Here is a 17391-nt window from a genome sequence, read left to right as displayed (position 1 = left end):
AGAAGAGTGCAGCAGTGAAGTGAGCAGGTGGTGATGCATTGTTGTATCCATGCACCTCACTCCCGCTCTGCTTCACTGCTCTGGTGCCTGTATGAACTCAGTGATACCCCAGATGTGCCCACCGTTCACATACACCAGCACTCCCCTCGGACACTCCCCAGTGTGTGTTTCCTGCACCCAGGCTCTCACCAACCAGATGTCAAACCAAAAAAAGGCCCCAAAAATAAAAAACAGTTTGACTTCTGCTTTGCTAAACTTCTTCCCAGCATTGGCAAACCTTTACGGGCAGCCGCATGCAAACTAATCCATTTTACCATCGTCCGCAGGGATATCGCTCATAATTTATGTTATGCATGAAGTATGTAACTGTTTTCTGCACAGTGCATCCAATCAAACATTCATAAAGGCCTTCTCTGTTTACTGTAAGTGAATCAGACTTAGAGCAGTACTAAGAAATTCACTTAATAGTCTCTGCACAATCAGATAATGCAGCTGCCCAAACATCACATTAATATTAAACATGCCTTGGCAATGCAAACATGTACGATGAATGTGGTACAGTAAACAAAACACTTGCACTGTGCTACAGCAGTAAATATAAGGCCAGAGTTACAGTTTTGCAATCCATAAATTTGCAAGTTGAGTGAATTTCCTCATCAGACGATGACTGCGAGGCTCCGTGTCTACCAGGTTTGGACCACCTGGATTTGTCCACAAGATGCTATGCTACAAGGCACCAACCACAGCCTCAAGAAAACTACAATAGGATCGAGTACTTGTCTGTGGTGTCTGTAGAGAGTGTAGCTATAATCCCAGCCTAAGACAGCAGCATGATACAGAAACCTAAAGCATATATTTTTTTAATATTTATTAACCAGTGACCATTGCACCTTTTTAGAGCATAAGGCAGGGGTGTCCAGCTCCAGGCCTCAAGGGCCAGTGTACTGCAGGTCAGGTTAGATGTGTCCTTGATCCGACACAGCTGATTTAAATGGCTAAATTACCTCCTCAACATGTCTTGAAGTTCTCCAGAGGCCTGGTAATGAACTACTTATTTGATTCAGGTATGTTGACCCAGGGTGAGATCTAAAACCTGCAGGACACCCCTGGCATAGGGTATCAAAGTGGACCTCTTAAGCTCATTTCTAGCTTCACGTTTGGACTCCACTGGAGTAGCTTTGCATGATTCGTGGTTCAAAATAATCCTTGGGTCAGTCTGAAACGAGCTGGTTTAGCTTTCCTCCCTTTAAGTTTCTTCTGATTCGCTGCTCCCCATTAAGGTTTGAACAGCAGCTGTTTAATATGATCCATATAATCCATCCTTCCATCAAACAAAGCACAACAGGTCATTTGTACATCTTCTTCATGGTTTCTAAGACTAATAAACTGTACAGGACAGGCACCAGTTTAGCTCACAAGGTGAGCAGGCGACCATACGCCCCAAGGCTGAAATGCAGCAGACCAACCAGAAGCTCGTGCATTTTCACCTCAGTTGCTCTCTCTGCTTTCCTGACCCACTCTCTACTAAACTGTCTACTAAAGCAAAAAGCTTCAAAAACCTCTACAGAACAGAAAGTGAACCAGACAGGATCACAATCGTGGTCCAGCTAAGAACGGGAACCAAATCCAAACAGCATCCCTCCAAGTTTGTCTCTTCCTGTGATCAATGCTGCTTAGCAGTGTTTCTGACAGTCACATTACACAACAATGAGCTCAAATTCATTTCAGTGGAGCTTCTGCACACCTGAGCCACGTGCAAGCTTCTTTTTTTTTTTTTTTAAATGTACTCTGATAATAAAACAAACGAGTTCCTGCTTAACTCATTCACTGCCAGCCATTGGCAGTGAATGAGTTAAACCCATTGACTCATTCACTGCAATTGACGGCTATAGACGTCAATGGCAGTGAATGAGTTAAAACCTAGGTGTGCCAATTTCTTGCTGTACAGAAAGCTGATCAGTGAGAGTCAAAGAATTTGGCCTGTAAGCAGAAATAATAACATCATTGATATCATTAAAACTGATCAATGGTCAGCGTGGTCAGTGTTGAGCTTTTTGTTTTAAGTGCCTTAAACTATTAAGATTAACTGGGTAAACAGATGTTAAATGGAGTACAGATAGAGCAGCACCAAAACCAAAGCAAAGCCTGAGCACAGAATCTGTATTTGCAGGGACATAAAGACACCGCAGTCCAATTATCCAGAATTGAGATCAGCTGGAGATTTCTGCACCAGCAAGGATGGTGGTTAACTTCCAGGAGATAAATCTCATTTAGAGACAAACTTTTTAAGCTAGCTAACCAGATTTTACTGGTTATTCTATTAACTTAAAGTTTCAAAGGAAAATGTTAATTCTGCTCAAAAAATGAATATGCCCAAAATAGGTGACCAGACGCATTTGAAGACAGGAGCTGAGATTTGTTTAGAGACTTGCTACCAGAAGTGAGTCATACTTTTATACAACTACAGCACCAGGGTTTCTGATCCTTGGAGGAAGATGTTTTTGCCACACCCGTAGGAAAACCAGAGCACTGCAATACAATTATATGTTTAAGTTTTGTTTGCCTATAATGGGCAAAAAAAAAAAAAAAGGAGAGCAGGACAATGAAAAGATTTCTGTCAAGTGTGTTTCTGGAAACAAACTCCTAACTTTACTGCAGGTAGGCCAATCAAAGTCACACAAATTTACCAGTGTGCCCTCACTCACTGTTAACTGGAATTTGTTACCACCCAGTATGATTTATGGTTATTTATGTAGGGCCTGTGAAAACGACCCAGTTTTTGTGGCTATGATGATCTTCAAGTGCTTTGCAGGTATGAGGAGGCGACGAAGACCCACACATACAGTATATATACTGTATATGTACACACACACACACACACACACACACTCTCACAAGTCAGCTGCGAGTTGTGCAATGAAAAGCGACACCCTTGCGCCGCTCTCTGCTGTCAATCCTCCGACTCCTCGAAAGCGCAGAGCTACAGAGGCTGACAGACATTTGATAAGTCAGAGATCTGCTACAGTTTGTAGAGAGAGAAACGGTGGCAGCCTTAGCCCTCGGTGACGGGGTGGAGATGGACGGGCTTTGCGAGAGAGGGGTCGGGGCAGAACAGTGACGCAATTCAATTTTGGCAGGCAGATGTCACCCGAGATGAGTGGCAGGTGAAGAGCCAAAACGTTCGAGCGAGGGTCTGCAGAGACGGGGGCAAATCACGCCAGCGCAGGTGATTCTGGAAGACAGGGAGGTGCTGCGACAGAGCAAAGTACGCACTCAGCAGTCAGGAGCAGAGGTTGAGACGGGGCGCTTTTAAAATGCATGAGATGCATCGTGTAGGGAGGATTCTTGAATGTTGAAAACCGAGCACTGGGTCATGTCCCTTTTTTTTTTTTTTTTTTTTCGAAGTGCGATGAGCAGACAGTTTTTAAATGACTGAATGACGAGTTGAAGCTGAATTTGTCCAAGTCGTCATTTGCCCTGTTTTGTTTTTATTTAGTTGTTTTGTTACAAGTAATAGATTATATCAAAAAATAAATATTTGGTAGTAGGAATCCTAAATTTAACTTGAATATATTCTAATAAATATTTGGTGTGCATTTAAAATGAGCTTCTCTCTGATTTCCTGTGCATCAGCATGAAATCAGTGGATGAACAGTGATATTTTTTTTAACTTTTATTTACTTCAAAAGCGCCTCTACAAACTGTGTCACCAGCCAAATCCACAGACCACCTGCAAAGCCCCACCTGCCTTGTCCGGTCTCATCAAACTACCCTCCTCTAATGTGACCTGAATGTCTGACCGTGCCAACGCCAGCACCTCACTGGCTGTCGGAAAGCGGCACCTGATGCAGCCTCGGAAAGCGATGAGAGCTGTCACCGACTTCACCCTGCTGGATGATGTGGGCACTACCCCAACACCATCTCCATCATCATTATCTTCTACTGCCACCTTTCAGCTGCTCGCTGACTGGGCAGAGCAGCCTGGGCTTGCAGCGCTTCAACCAGGGCACTGGCAGCCTTGCAGGCCCGGCGCTGCTCCCCTGTGCCGTTTAAAATGAGGTCATTTAAAGGACGGGGATTTGCGTGGCTGCGTTTCAAAGTCCACTAGAGAATCTTAAAGTCCAGAGAAAAGAAAAAAAGAGCAAATTAAATCTGTCCATTATGCAAATTTCTTCCACCAAAATTCATCAAAAGAACCACTTACAGATAACTGACTTTGCTGTTTATTTGGACTTTTTCTTTAAAGATGTATTTCCAACAATTTGTGTAACTAAGTGTAACTGGTTGCTTAGTGATAGCGTAGTGAAGAAAGTGCAGACACTATATTAAAGAGAGTTTGAGCAGTACCCAGCAGTCCTGGCATGTCCTGGGCACCACAGAGAAGCCGACGACAATCTTGGTGTTGTTTTGAACCCCCCCGCTGAGACATCGCGTGCTCTCAATGAGGGTGGGAAGGGAGGGGAGGGCTGCCTCCAAGGCCAGGGGGCAGAATCTGACAAGCTGGAGCCCGCGCAGCTCTCCCATTGGCTGAGCCGGCCTAACCAACAGCTCGCTGTATCCATGGAGTCGAAAAAAATTTGGTGCCATTGAAAAGAATGCAGCAGCCAATCAGGTTCGAGCTCCCGGTGAAGAGCGAGTACAGTAGTAGTAAGACTTGAAAGCGCACGAATATATTAATACAGATGAGGTAATGCGCCAAAAACAGCGGATTAGCAGGATAGTAAAATCAACTACAGATGATGGAGAAGTGTCTGAACCCATCTGTTAGTGACTGGATTGGATGTGATTTCATTTTTCTGTGTAGCTCAGCAAATTCTCTAATTTTTATTAAAGATGAAAATCTAGTTTTACTGCTGAACACGTGCAGATCGTTGCAATAAAAACACGATAAAGGCGGACTTTCACACTGACACCCTGCCATTATTCCAGGAAAATGTCATCCGACTGAAGCTACAATCCAAAACAAATATGTGCAGATTACAGACGGTGGAGGGAGGTTCAAGCCCATTCGGTGAAGAGACCAAAACAGTGCCACGCCCATGCAGCAGCCTGACCTCAGAATGGCACTGCCTTTTTTTAAAAACATCTCCCAGCTCTGTGCCTCTCCATTTAATAAAAAGCGGGACAGGGCTGAAACCAAGCACTGCCGCGGCCATCCTTGCAGAAACGGCTCGGGGCAACTGGAAAGCTGGCTGATGCGAGGGAGGGATAGTGCTGACATTCCACTACTCGGCTGCAGCATGAGAATCCACGTGTCCCGCTGCTTTACTATGGAGGGAAAAACAACGCCCTCCCTTCCCCAGCCTCCGTGCGGAGCGTCACGTGGGCTCTGCCGTGGACGGGCTGAGAGCTTGCCTGGGGTGTCTGTCTGTGTTTGTGTGTGTGGATAGGGGTAGGAGTGGGGGTCGGATGGGGCAAGGCATGTGTGTGAGAGATGAGTGTGTTTATGTTTGCAATAAACACAGCCTGTAACAGGAAATGCAGAGCTCATTTTGATCAGGGTGAAATGATTAAAATATAAAACAAATGCAAAATAAAAGTGCAGGTATGGACGCGTGCTGAATATTATTGCGTGCGTGGAAGGGGAGGGATTTGAAGCGTCACACTGCGGCAGAGGCGGGCAGAACTAGGCAGCTTTAAACTTGACCTAGATTCCCCGGGTGACACGCCACATCGCATTAGCCCACTCGGCCAGACCTGGACCCGCCGGAGCTCGCTGACACTGGCCTGACTCGACAGGCAGAAAATGGGGGAGCACTTCCCAAATGGGACTGGCATGCGTCCCCATTTCCCCCTAACCCCCCCCCCCCCCCCCCCCTCATCTCCTCCTCACCCCCCACCCACCCCAACTATCTCCTACCGATCTCACCCAGCTGACTAAAAATTGCTTGGGGGGGTGCAAGGTGACGAGAAAAAGGGAGGAGCAGCGGGGGCAGGCTACGATTTGTTTGTTTATGTGGGTGAACTCTCTGAACTCGTAGCCACGCCTCTGTATTGTTGCACCCGCGTAAACATCGGCTAATACCCCACTCACCCAGATTCGGGGCAAATCAAAACAAACCTACAGGAAGACAGACGGCGTCACTTGAGGTGACATCCGGTATCGGCCGTCTCGTCTTTCTCCAGCTAAAAACATCCCCTGTCGCCAACAGCTGTAACGAACTCAGTTATGAAAACTGCCGTTCTGTCCAGAGAAGCAGATCAGAGAGGAAGGATGAAAGCGGGAGCGCCTCATCCTCTGCTAAGCGCTGCTTTCTGGACGGCACCTGATGAAAGATGGAAACCATGGCAACAGGCAGATGCACCAGAGTCAGCTAAAACGCGGGCTTCATTGAGCTCTGTGGAGAGGCTCTTAGTGCCGCTCTTCAGTCACACCAACAGACAGGGAAGAGAGAGAGAGAGCAGGGCTCACAGGCTGGATGATGTTAATTTCAGATCAATCCTCCTTATTTTAAAAATATTCAAATCAGGAGGCTCAGTGACATTTGCATCATCTTTCATATAAATTTACTTTTTCATTTTCTGCTCCATCCACCTCAGAGCCAGGCCCCTCACACCCTCCCACTCTGCCCTTGAGAGTCCTCTGACTTCTTCCTGGTATGTGTGAGGAGATCATTAACAGGGAGTGGGGTTAGCATTGACTCGCTGTCCTGTTCTAAGTGCCACCTCCCTCGGGGCATCTGCCTCCTAAATCCATTCACATACATTCTCCCTCGTTCCTCTGCAGAAACAACGCCCCCACCCCACCCTAAACCATCATTACTTGCCTGACCTTTGACTGACTCACCAACATCAGCAGCATCTTTTAATCTTACTTACAAAAGCATTCGGGAAGAGATGAATTTCCAATTTAAGCCTAATTTCAATTTTAGAATCAAACATAATCCTTGCATGTTTTTTCCTCCTGCAGAATATTACCCCAACAGGATTTTGGGTGGGGCACAGAGGAGGTTTGGGAGTGATGATGAGTGTCAGATTGTAGAGAACTGACATTTATATTGAGTAGGAGGCGAGTGCCATCTGGAGGAGGAAAGCAGCTGTGCAGAGAAGGCAGGAAGGATGAGAGCCACTCCCAAAGCTTGTACCGGCACATTTATGCATCTTTTTGTTTACTTTTACAAATGCAAACAGGAAGTGGGAATATTTACAATAAACTGATTTTACTGTAAACTGTCTCTTGATGGAAACCCTGCAGAATACTTCTGCAAGGCTTGCAAATTTCATTTTACTAAGTTGGAGAGAAGGTCTGATGCCAGATCCAACAGCGCCATCCGGTGTTAACAACTATTTAAGGCTAAACGCTCCCATATCTCTTGGGGAAAAATGACACTATTTCCATTGACAAGAAATAGAAATAATATATGTCAGTTCCAAGTTTAAAACTAGCTTTCCACATGTTCGGTTTTTCTGGCGCATATGGCCGCAGTCTGCGAGCTTCCTGACGGAAAACCTGGGCAGGAAGTTACACGGCGTCAAGCCTCCAGCGGCATAAATAATAGATAACCTAGGAGAAGCTGGGGGCTTTTAACTGACATAACGAGCCACTCTACATATTACACCCTTTCAGACGCATCATCTCAAATGACCTAGTCAGAGGGTGGGGTTGGCTGAGAGCAGGAGGCCAGAACAGCTTCCATATGCTGAGTCAGGAGTGGAGAAACTGATATTCATTTAGTAATAAATAAATAAATAAATAAATAAATAAATAAATAAATAAATAAATAAATAAATAAATAAATAAATAAATAAATAAATAAAACAGCTTATTATGTGATCTACCAGCTGAATCACTTAAACTGGTCTAAAAACAGCTTCTATCTGTAATTTAGTGCAAGTTTAGAGCTATATATAGAAGACAATTACACATATTTTGCATTCATGTCCATAACAATAACACTTCAAGGCTTCACCAGCTGGGGGCAGTATTGATCCAATTATAAGAGCCAAGAACAGCTTCATCTATGGCTGCCACCTTCCCCCTGGTTTAAGCAGGGTTAATCCGCCCTTCCACACAGACCTCAGGCTGCTGCATTAACTCATTCCCTTTCTTCACGTATAGTCCATCACATGTTTGTTCCCCTGCACCGCTGCAGGGTCGTATACTGCACAGCAACCAAAACAGCAACCGTTCAGGCCGATTTAAGTGAATAGATTTGAGTCTCAATAAGGCACTGCAGAAGCATTAGCCTATACACACGCATACACACTACAAGCCTCACATGGGGACACACACTGACTTAGCAATCCTATATATGAACCACCTGAGGCTTAGCTGTCAAAGAAGCCTAGCATTCCAGCTCCACAGCTGAGCCAATCAAATGATAGCTGTGTGGCATGGTAACAATCTCCAAGGAGACACAGAGGAAAATACAACAGGGATGGGCACGCATACGAGCAGGGAGAGATGAACGACACAGCACTAAAATATTCGTCTAAAATCACCAGGAGTGAGTTTGAGTCCACAATTGACCAACTACTAAACACCGTCCACCACCAGAGCTGCCAGCTCATCACGGGAGCCGTGACCCCGTGCCCTGTGGTTACATAAACACTCTGGCCTTGATGGGGGGGACAGGAAGCCGGGAGCACCTACATTACTCAACTCCTTTTTATGGCCCACAATGCATTTCATTTCCTGTGCCAGCATTACACATACACCCACAGCACTGCACATTAGGACTATAACAGGCATAGGTGCACCACAGGCGGTCTTACATAATGACATGTCTGTATTTGTGCACAGAGAGCTACTAATGCTTAAACGTCAATGAGATGAGGTGATGGTTGTCAGAAAAGTAGGCTGAAATTTTATGAACGCGGGCCATTACAGCAGTAGCTCTTCCACCAGCGACAAGAAGATAAATGGTGAAGATTTTCTAATTATTTTTACGAGTGAATGCACTTTTATGCTCAGAGATTTGTTAAATTGGGATAGTCTGAGGTGAAAAGACACAGAAACTCAAGCACCTAGTGACCTGGCCTCAATTTTCCCTTAAAAATGTGCTTTATAACCAATTTTCCCTGAGATCTGGCCTGAGAATGCAAAGTATGCCACTTCTGTTTGTGATTGAAGCCAAACTTTGTAATAGAAACAGCAGCTAACTGAATTTTCTCCCACCTATACTGATCCCACATTAGCATGGAAAAAAAAAAAAAAAAAAACACTAGCAGTGGAAAGAAAGCAAAATGAACTGACTCAGCCTCTATTTAGGGAAATGCTTCCATTCAATTCAACGCGCTTCAGTATGTGCCAATGACCTAAACAACTGGAAAAATATAGTTACACAAATGAATGACGGCAGTATTTATGATGATCTCAAAAGCCTTTAAGCACCTGCAGTGAATGCAAATAAGGAAACATATCAGTTGTGAATATGTGCAGGTATAAATAGACATGCAAACAAAATAACAGCAGATAAGCAGATGGTAATCAGGGGTGGGAAAAGAAAGATGCTGAGGATAAAAATAGCTTCAATTTTTGCATTGATGAAAATGATGCACGTGTGCAACTTGCGGACTTTGAGTGGGAATTTTATACTGTTCCAATGGAAATAACCACAGACTAGCGTGCAGTATGAGGTTCAAAGCTAATATAATCATTGAGCAGTCTGACTTAGTGAGCACTGTCCGGACATGCATTTGCTTTGCAGAGTGAATTTCCTGCTTTGTGTTTACATGTTGCCACAACACGGCACAAAGATTTGTCATTGAAAGTTTAAATTATTATGAACCGTTCCAGTTTTTTCCCTATTTGATTAGCACATCAACAGAAAAGCATCTTTTAGGACTTACCAGCAGTGGAGCTGTGTGTCTGGCAGGAGCAGGGAGGCCCGGCCTGGCAGGTGGCCCCGGGGTCACAGTCCTCCAGCAGAGGTCAGCCTCTGAAACAAAGATCAACAGCAACAAAACATAAAACTTTACAATCTAGAGCTTGAAAAAAATCCTAAAAAACAAGATAACAAGACGTGGCATCACTGCTCCTCCTGCAGACAAAGTTCAACTAAATTATTTGAAATGCACCAAAAAAACAAAACAAAAACAACAAAAAAAACTCCACAGCTAAGCAACTATTTTGTGCATTTTGACTTTACCAAAATTGGACAACACTACTGTTGCACACTTCACACATACTGGTTACACCCTTTAGAAATGACTGCCTGTCTTTGGGTTCCCTTTTAAAATGAGCTGTAGCACACAAAAAAGGAAACACAGCACTATGAGAGAAAATGCAAACACAAACAATAGGCAATAACTGGCCTGTTCTATCCTAATGCGACTACCTTGAGAAATATGGGCCAGAGTAAGTGAATTTTTAGAAAGGAGAAAAAAAGAAGCATGGAACAAACAGAATCGCATGAAAAAAGCACACCACTTCCTATTGTGTAACACTTCCTCTGATTCACTTCAGGTTTTCTACAAGACTCCACGCTTCCTCCTGTAAGAGGACTACAGCACAACTCACTCACCCCACTCACGTTTGAGTCCTTTTATTGAGATGTGGAAACGCCTAAACCCGCCACATTAATAAGAAATCGAAGCGACTGAAACGTTTAGCACACGTTTTGTGCATCTGGTTGGTTCTTAGGTCTAAATAAGAAGAGAATAACCTCACGACTCTCAGTTTCAAGATTCAACAGTCTCTGCAAGCCACAAGCTCGTTTCACAAGTCATGCAGCCCTGATTGAGAGTGCACGCTCAGTAGACTGTGAGACCATTAGGACCGAGGCAGCTCTCTTCTCGCCAGCCTGCATACAAATGCACAGCGGTGGCATCAGTGCTGGTCATGCATGAATGTGATCAGACTTCAAACCCCAGAACCACAAGAACAGTGAAGCCTGAGAGAGACTTGTTGAGCAGAGGGCAAACGTGATGAAATAAGACACTGTCAAAGGGCTAAGCTACACACGAGAAACCAGAGAAGAAGAAAATAAGACTAAACAAGGAAGATACATTCTTGTGAACCTGAAAAAAAGGGGGTGTAACAGCCTCTCCTATTTTACTTTTCTCCCCGTTAATGTAATGTGACTTGCTCTTAATCCAACAGAGCTGACATGCCATAGGAAACATTTGTAGCAGGGCATCATGGGAGTCCGCTATGCATCTCAAACACAGCTGGGGTCACAACATACAGCCAAATCATCGCTTGAATATCGCTTGAGGTTACATTTAAGCCTACATCATGCAGAGCAGTATGTCAGCTGTGGTGCTACAGTTAAGGTTTGGTTCTGTAATATCAAACAGTGCAAGTCAGCTGCTGAAGACACAGCATGGCAGGATATTTAATCAGCTACATTACAGCAGAGAGGCGTGGCAGTAAAAAAAAGACAGCATTTTGATATACTGTTAATAATAATCAAAGTGTTTTTATTGAGTTTTCAGAAAGCATACCATTCATACTTGATATACTGTTAGACTTGTGATTCTGCACAAGTCCCACAGACTATTAAAATTAAAGTTCCATTAGTCTTGCCATTGTAGATAGACTTTCATGCAAAATGTAATTAAAAATATTAAAACAATACTTGAGGAATAAGAAAATCCAACTACTCAGAAGTCTACTGTGCATAAACTGCTTCCTTTAAAGTCTGTTTAATACTAAATCAAGCCACGTCCTCCAGGGCTGGAAAATGAAGACAAATCTGTAGTGCCTGAAACTGCAGTTCCTCTAACAGCCACATGTGGCCGGCCCCATAAGTGAGTTTAGTGATCCCCATAGACCAGGGGTGGGCAACTCCAGGCCTTGAAGGCTGGTGTCCTGCAGGTTTTAGATCTCACCCTGGGTCAACACACCTGAATCACATGATTAGTAGGGGTGCAACGATACACAAAATTCAGGGTTGGTTCATACTTTGGTGTCAGGGTTCAATATTTTTTCGATACAAAAAAAATGTTCATGCCATTTTAATTTATTGAAATTATAAATATATATTTTAACTCAAAAGTACAGTTTTTAAATTGAATGTTGCTGAAATAAAGTAATAAAAAAAACAAATTTGATCGAGAAATCACTCATCTTTGGAAAAGAGTTTATTACAGAGAAATGGCTCGTTCCAATGATGATGTCAGTGTAAATGTGCAGTCATATTCCCACTAGTGCTGTCAGTGTTAATCTCGTTAAAATGACATTAACGTGGCCATAACGCAGCAAATCTCCGTTAACGAGTTACCGCGGATCGCCCTGTGCGTGGGGCTGGACGGCGTCAGCATGTTAACGAGCTAACTGCGCTAACGCACTAGTTGCCACCCATGTAATTGAGCATTGCGTGGCACATCAGACATACTGTTTTAAATTTGTCCATGACGCGTTTACCATCAGGGTCATACTTCACATGAAAACCAAAATAGTTCCAAAGGCCAGATCTGAATGAGGGTGGGGGAGGTTGTTGAGGCAGTTGCCATGTTGCAACTGCGCTGCGCTCAGTGGATCTGCGCTCGACAGTGCAGCCTAGGCGGAGTAGTCGAACGCAGATCCACTTAGCTCTCAACACAGACAGCATCGTCAGAAGAAAAGTTGATAAAATAAATTAAAAAAAATTTTATTGTTCGATACCAGTATTGTTGCACCCCATAATGATTAGTTCATTAGCAGGCCTCTGGAGAACTTCAGGACATTTTGAGGAGGTCATTTAGCCATTTAAATCAGCTGTGTTGGCTCAAGGATGCCCTCGAGGCCTGGAGTTTCCCTCCCCTGCCATAGACTCATGTTATAATCGCCACTCTCTTCATAACAATTCTAGTGAAGTGATTTTTTTTTTTTTAATCACTTCACAACCTTGATACTGGAGTTGCCACATGTTGATGATAAATCAGTGGGTCACGTAGTTGTTAAGTCCATGTACTAAACACAAAGTGCAGAGGGGCTTAACCCAACACAGATTGTATTGTCTGATCGTGCTAGTGGATGGAAATTCATTTCCATTTTAAGGTAGACATTGTACAATAATACAGAGAAAATCCCAGCAATCACATGATGCTCTTTGAGCAAGCGCTTGGTGACAATGAGAAGGAAAAACTCCCTTTTAATAGGAAGAAACCTCCAGTAGAACCAGGCATCATCCAACATATCACTGTGGTTGTGTTAGAGCCAGAGTTGTGACTGTACAAAACTTCATCAGAATCCATTCAACTGATGAGACATTTACATGTGAAGAAAGCACTGGAGTGCAGGCGAGCTGCTAGCTTGGCTAAAAAGTCAAGCACATAGGTTAGATGCTACTTCATAGTGCTTTGTTACAGCTAATACAATAAATACGAGGCTGCCCAAGCTCGCTCTCTCTCTCTCTCTCTCTCTCGCCTGTAAATTAAATCAGATTATCCTGGGGCAAATGACTAAGATCAGTTCTTCTAACCACCACCATGCTTTTGAGGTGCATGGCTCAACCTGTGAGTGCAGAAGTACACAGTCATTCACTTGAGTGCTGCTGCAGGAAAAGACCCACACGATGAGCTCATTCAGCGCACTCAGGCTGTGTGTGAGCATGTGTGCGAGCGGTGATTCAACTTTGCTCACTCCTCCAAGCAGCGTTTAAAAAAAAAAAAAAAAAAAAAAAAAAAATCAAAGCAATCAGAGACAAAACAGTTAACAGTTAACCGATGTGGGCGTTTCACAGTTTGGGGTTTTAGTCACCTCAGAGGCAGCTACGCTTTTCCCAACAGGTACTTCATCCGAACATGGTCAATCTAAATAAAACCAAGACAGAAGGAGCGGCTAAATGCAATTTTCATTACACTCCAGTTACAAACATAAACAAAAACTCCAGCGAACTACATGCTGGAGTGGCATGGCAACGAGCTTTCTCCTAACCATGTGCTCACTTCCTGCTCCTTCATTTATTTCCTTGTTTTGATTATGAAAAAACAAAAAAGGGGGGCAGGGTCGCTGCATACCAGAGCTGGATTGGTCTGTTCTGCACAGTGTATAAAATATTACAGTTTTGCTGTTGGATCACAAAAGCTCCAACAATAAGTGCTTGTGTAGCAAACTCATATTGGACTGTGCTCTCTCGGATTGCAGGAGCAATAAGCTAACACACCGTGTACACTTGTTTGGCTTTAATTCTACTCAGCCACATGAAGGACTCAATAAATGTGGGACAGCGTGTGTGGCCCTGATGCTGTGTGCACTACAAACACTAAAACATGTGCTGCATAAGGTAATCAGTGAGATTTGGAGCACATCGGGTTGTCATCCACATGGATAAAACCAATTTTGAGCTTCAGATGTTTCAGTTGTAAAAGAATATTTGAACTGCCTAAGCCATCGGAGGCCTTTGTGTGGAGCTTGCATGTATGGCTCTGCCATATCATACCATTCACGGTAATACCAGTATAATGTTGGGCAACGATAAGAAAATGAAATATCGCGATAGAATATGGGTAAAACGCACATGCGCAGTATCTTTGTTTTCATACGCACATGGCGGAAAAAGCATGGCGGAGAATGAGAAGGGCGAAAGCGGATCGTTGAATGAAACGGATGAACCAGAATTGGTTTGTAAAAATGCTCCAACTTCAGTGATGTGGAACTGGTTTGGCTTTCGTCCATCAGATACACAACAAAGCACTATTTTTGGTAGAGCATGCTAGCGGGCCGTCGTTATTACCATGTTTTTTGGAAAATACGGCACACTTAAAATCAATCCTTTGATTTTTCTGAAAATCGACAGTGCCCCTTATAACCCCATGTGCCTTATGTATGAATTCTGGTTGTGTTTACTGACCTCGAAACGATTTTATGTACACGGCGCTCGAAAATCTGTCAAATGTTTTAGTACGACTTTGCTAAGCTACGAAGCCGCACCGCTTGATGGATTGTCGGAGCATTACGGCTGTCGTAGGCAGGAGCTTCGGAGTGATACGTACTGTGCTTCAATATAGTATTACAGTATTGTGTGTGTATAACCTCTTTTTAAGTTTTGTGGATATTATACATGGTTATGCTGAGGATATGTCGGCCAATTTCCACTGAAAATGCCTTTTGGTTGAACTGTCAGCGAGGAATTTGCATTTTCACTCTTAAATTTTTATATAACTTTAATGCACATAAAAAAACAGCTGCTTGTTGAAGTGAAAATACATTGATGGGGTTTTTTTTGGGGGGGGGGGGGGTGCACTAATAAAGTTGTGGAGTTGCAAAGTATTTTTTCTAGTGTCAATTATATCGTCAGTTATATCGTTATCACAAATTTTCAAATGTCTATCGTGATAAATATTTTTGGTCATATCGCCCTGCTCTACTTGCATGTTCTCCTCATGCCTTCATGGGCTCCATGAGGGTACTCCAGCTTCCTCCCACAGACCAAAGAAATGCATGTTAGGTTAAATGGTTAAGTCGGTTGTAGGTGCAAATGTGAGTGTGTTGGCCCTGTGATTGCCTGTTGACCTGTACTGGGTAACCCCACCTCACACCCAACAACATACGGGGATAAGCCCCAGTACTCCTGCAACCCTTAACTGAATAAGTGCTTAAGAAGTTGGATGGAAAGTTAACAAGGTGTAGATGGATTTTTAAATACTTACAGCTGTTTGAAGGACTTAAATGGGGATTTTTTTTTTTTTAAATACAGAGTGATTAAAAAAAAAACACAAAAAAAAAACAAAACACACAACTTGTGATGTGCTTAGAAACCTAGAGATTTTAAACATTTACACTCAACATGACATTTGGGTCACCGACATTATGTGATCATAAGCTCCAACTTTCTTTCCAAAACTGACAACACCTCCAATCTCACCTGTGTAGTGTGTTTTACAATACTGCAGCTGTATGAATGAAACTTCAAAGGCGGATGTTTTCTTGTGATGATGGAGCCTAGATGGAAAATGCTGGCTGTGCAGTCGAGGAGAGAGAGAGAGAGCGGCAAAAGACTTGTGAGCATCTCCAGAACCAAAATGAAGAAAGTGACACTGGGACTTAAAACTGTCCCTCACGCTGTTAGTTTCAACACCTCTGAATAAATCTTCCATAAAAACTTGGGTTGTCATGACAACTTGTATTCCCCTTTCCCCTCTGGCGAGCGAGAGCTGAGGACTGACGAGGGATATCGGCTGTGTGACTGAAATTACTGAAGCCCGCAGAGCACAGCGGAGCCTCTGTGGAAAATCATTTCATTAAGCAATCTCCCACAGATCGCTTACACGGGCCGGAGATGCTTGAACTGAAATGACACAACAAATGCTTGTTTAGGGCTCGTTCCTCTCTGCTGGACAGGAATATTTACACCGTGCCAGGGATCTACAGTCAATCACGCAACCAGACGCTGGCACACAGATCCATTATAAATGTCTTTGATACTAAGAAGATACTTAGATTGTGATTTTTTTTTTTAAATAACATAGATTTGATTTGAAAGAGTTAACAAGGGAACTGTTAAACATAATACTTGAAAGCCAGAATTTTAATTTTAAAAAAGCTGGTGGTACAAGATGGTATAAAAAATAAAAAAATAAAAAAAATTTTAAAAAGTTGCTGTCATCATCTGCACATCCTGGAGGAGAATCTTCTGTCTCATCACATCACAGAGATGTTCTATTGGACTGCGTACATCCCAACCAGCACCAGCCTGAACTTTTGATCAAAGGCAGCATGCTTTCATGTCCTTTGCACCATTTCTGGTGAGCCTGTGAAAACTGTAGCCACAGTTTCCTGTTAGTTGACATGAGGGTCACCCAGTGTGGTCTTCTGCTGCTATAAGTTCGATGTGCTGTGTGTTCAGAGGTGCTCATCTGCATACCTTGGTTTAAACATTATGTTACAACTGAGTTCAAACCAGTCTGGCCTTTCTCCTCTGCCCTCTGGCATCAGCAAGCCACTTTCACCCAGAGAACTGCTGCTCACTGGATATTTCTCAGTAAATCCGAGAGATTGTCGAGTGGGAAAATCCCAGGCGATTACCAGTTTCTGAAAAGACTCAGACCAGCCCATCTGTCACCAACAACCATGCCAATTGATGCTCAGTTTAAATCTGCTGCCATGTGACCGGCCGATTAGATATTTGCATTAATAAGCAGTTAAACAGGTATACCTAACAAAATATACTTCTAAGCGTACTTCTAAGTACCAGGGTTTAATGCCAAATCCCATTAAACCCTGGTTATTATCAATAAAGTGTCATAAAATTTCTAAAATGTCCATTACAGTTTACCCAGAATCCAAGGGGACATCTTCCAATTACTCCTTTTAAGCCCCACACCACAAATATTCAATTTAAAATGCCATAAAACTGAGAAAATCATTTTTGTTGACTAATGGACTAAATAGAGTATTTTGGCTGAACAAAATATTAAGCACCATTACATTATTTCACATAAGGATGTATATTCAGATGTACTACATCAGGTTGAAGCAAGCAGGAAATTCTAGACCTGACTACACAATGTACAGGCAATTGG

At 43.2% G+C, this 17391-nt stretch overlaps 1 protein-coding gene across 1 annotated transcript in view; it reads right to left on the bottom strand.

The window, feature by feature from the left end:
- fam49bb (family with sequence similarity 49 member Bb) overlaps positions 1-17391 on the bottom strand; it is a 43532-nt gene that overhangs the window by 16308 nt on the left and 9833 nt on the right. Inside the window, exon 2 of the mRNA XM_080864820.1 lies at positions 9793-9881. The gene's annotated coding sequence lies outside the window, so the exon portion shown is untranslated. The remainder of the gene's footprint in view (positions 1-9792; positions 9882-17391) is intronic.

Source organism: Rhamphochromis sp. 'chilingali' (assembly GCF_963969265.1).
Source record: "Rhamphochromis sp. 'chilingali' genome assembly, chromosome: 18".
Classification (NCBI taxonomy): domain Eukaryota; kingdom Metazoa; phylum Chordata; class Actinopteri; order Cichliformes; family Cichlidae; genus Rhamphochromis; species Rhamphochromis sp. 'chilingali'.
This window is presented reverse-complemented; position numbering and strand designations above follow the sequence as displayed.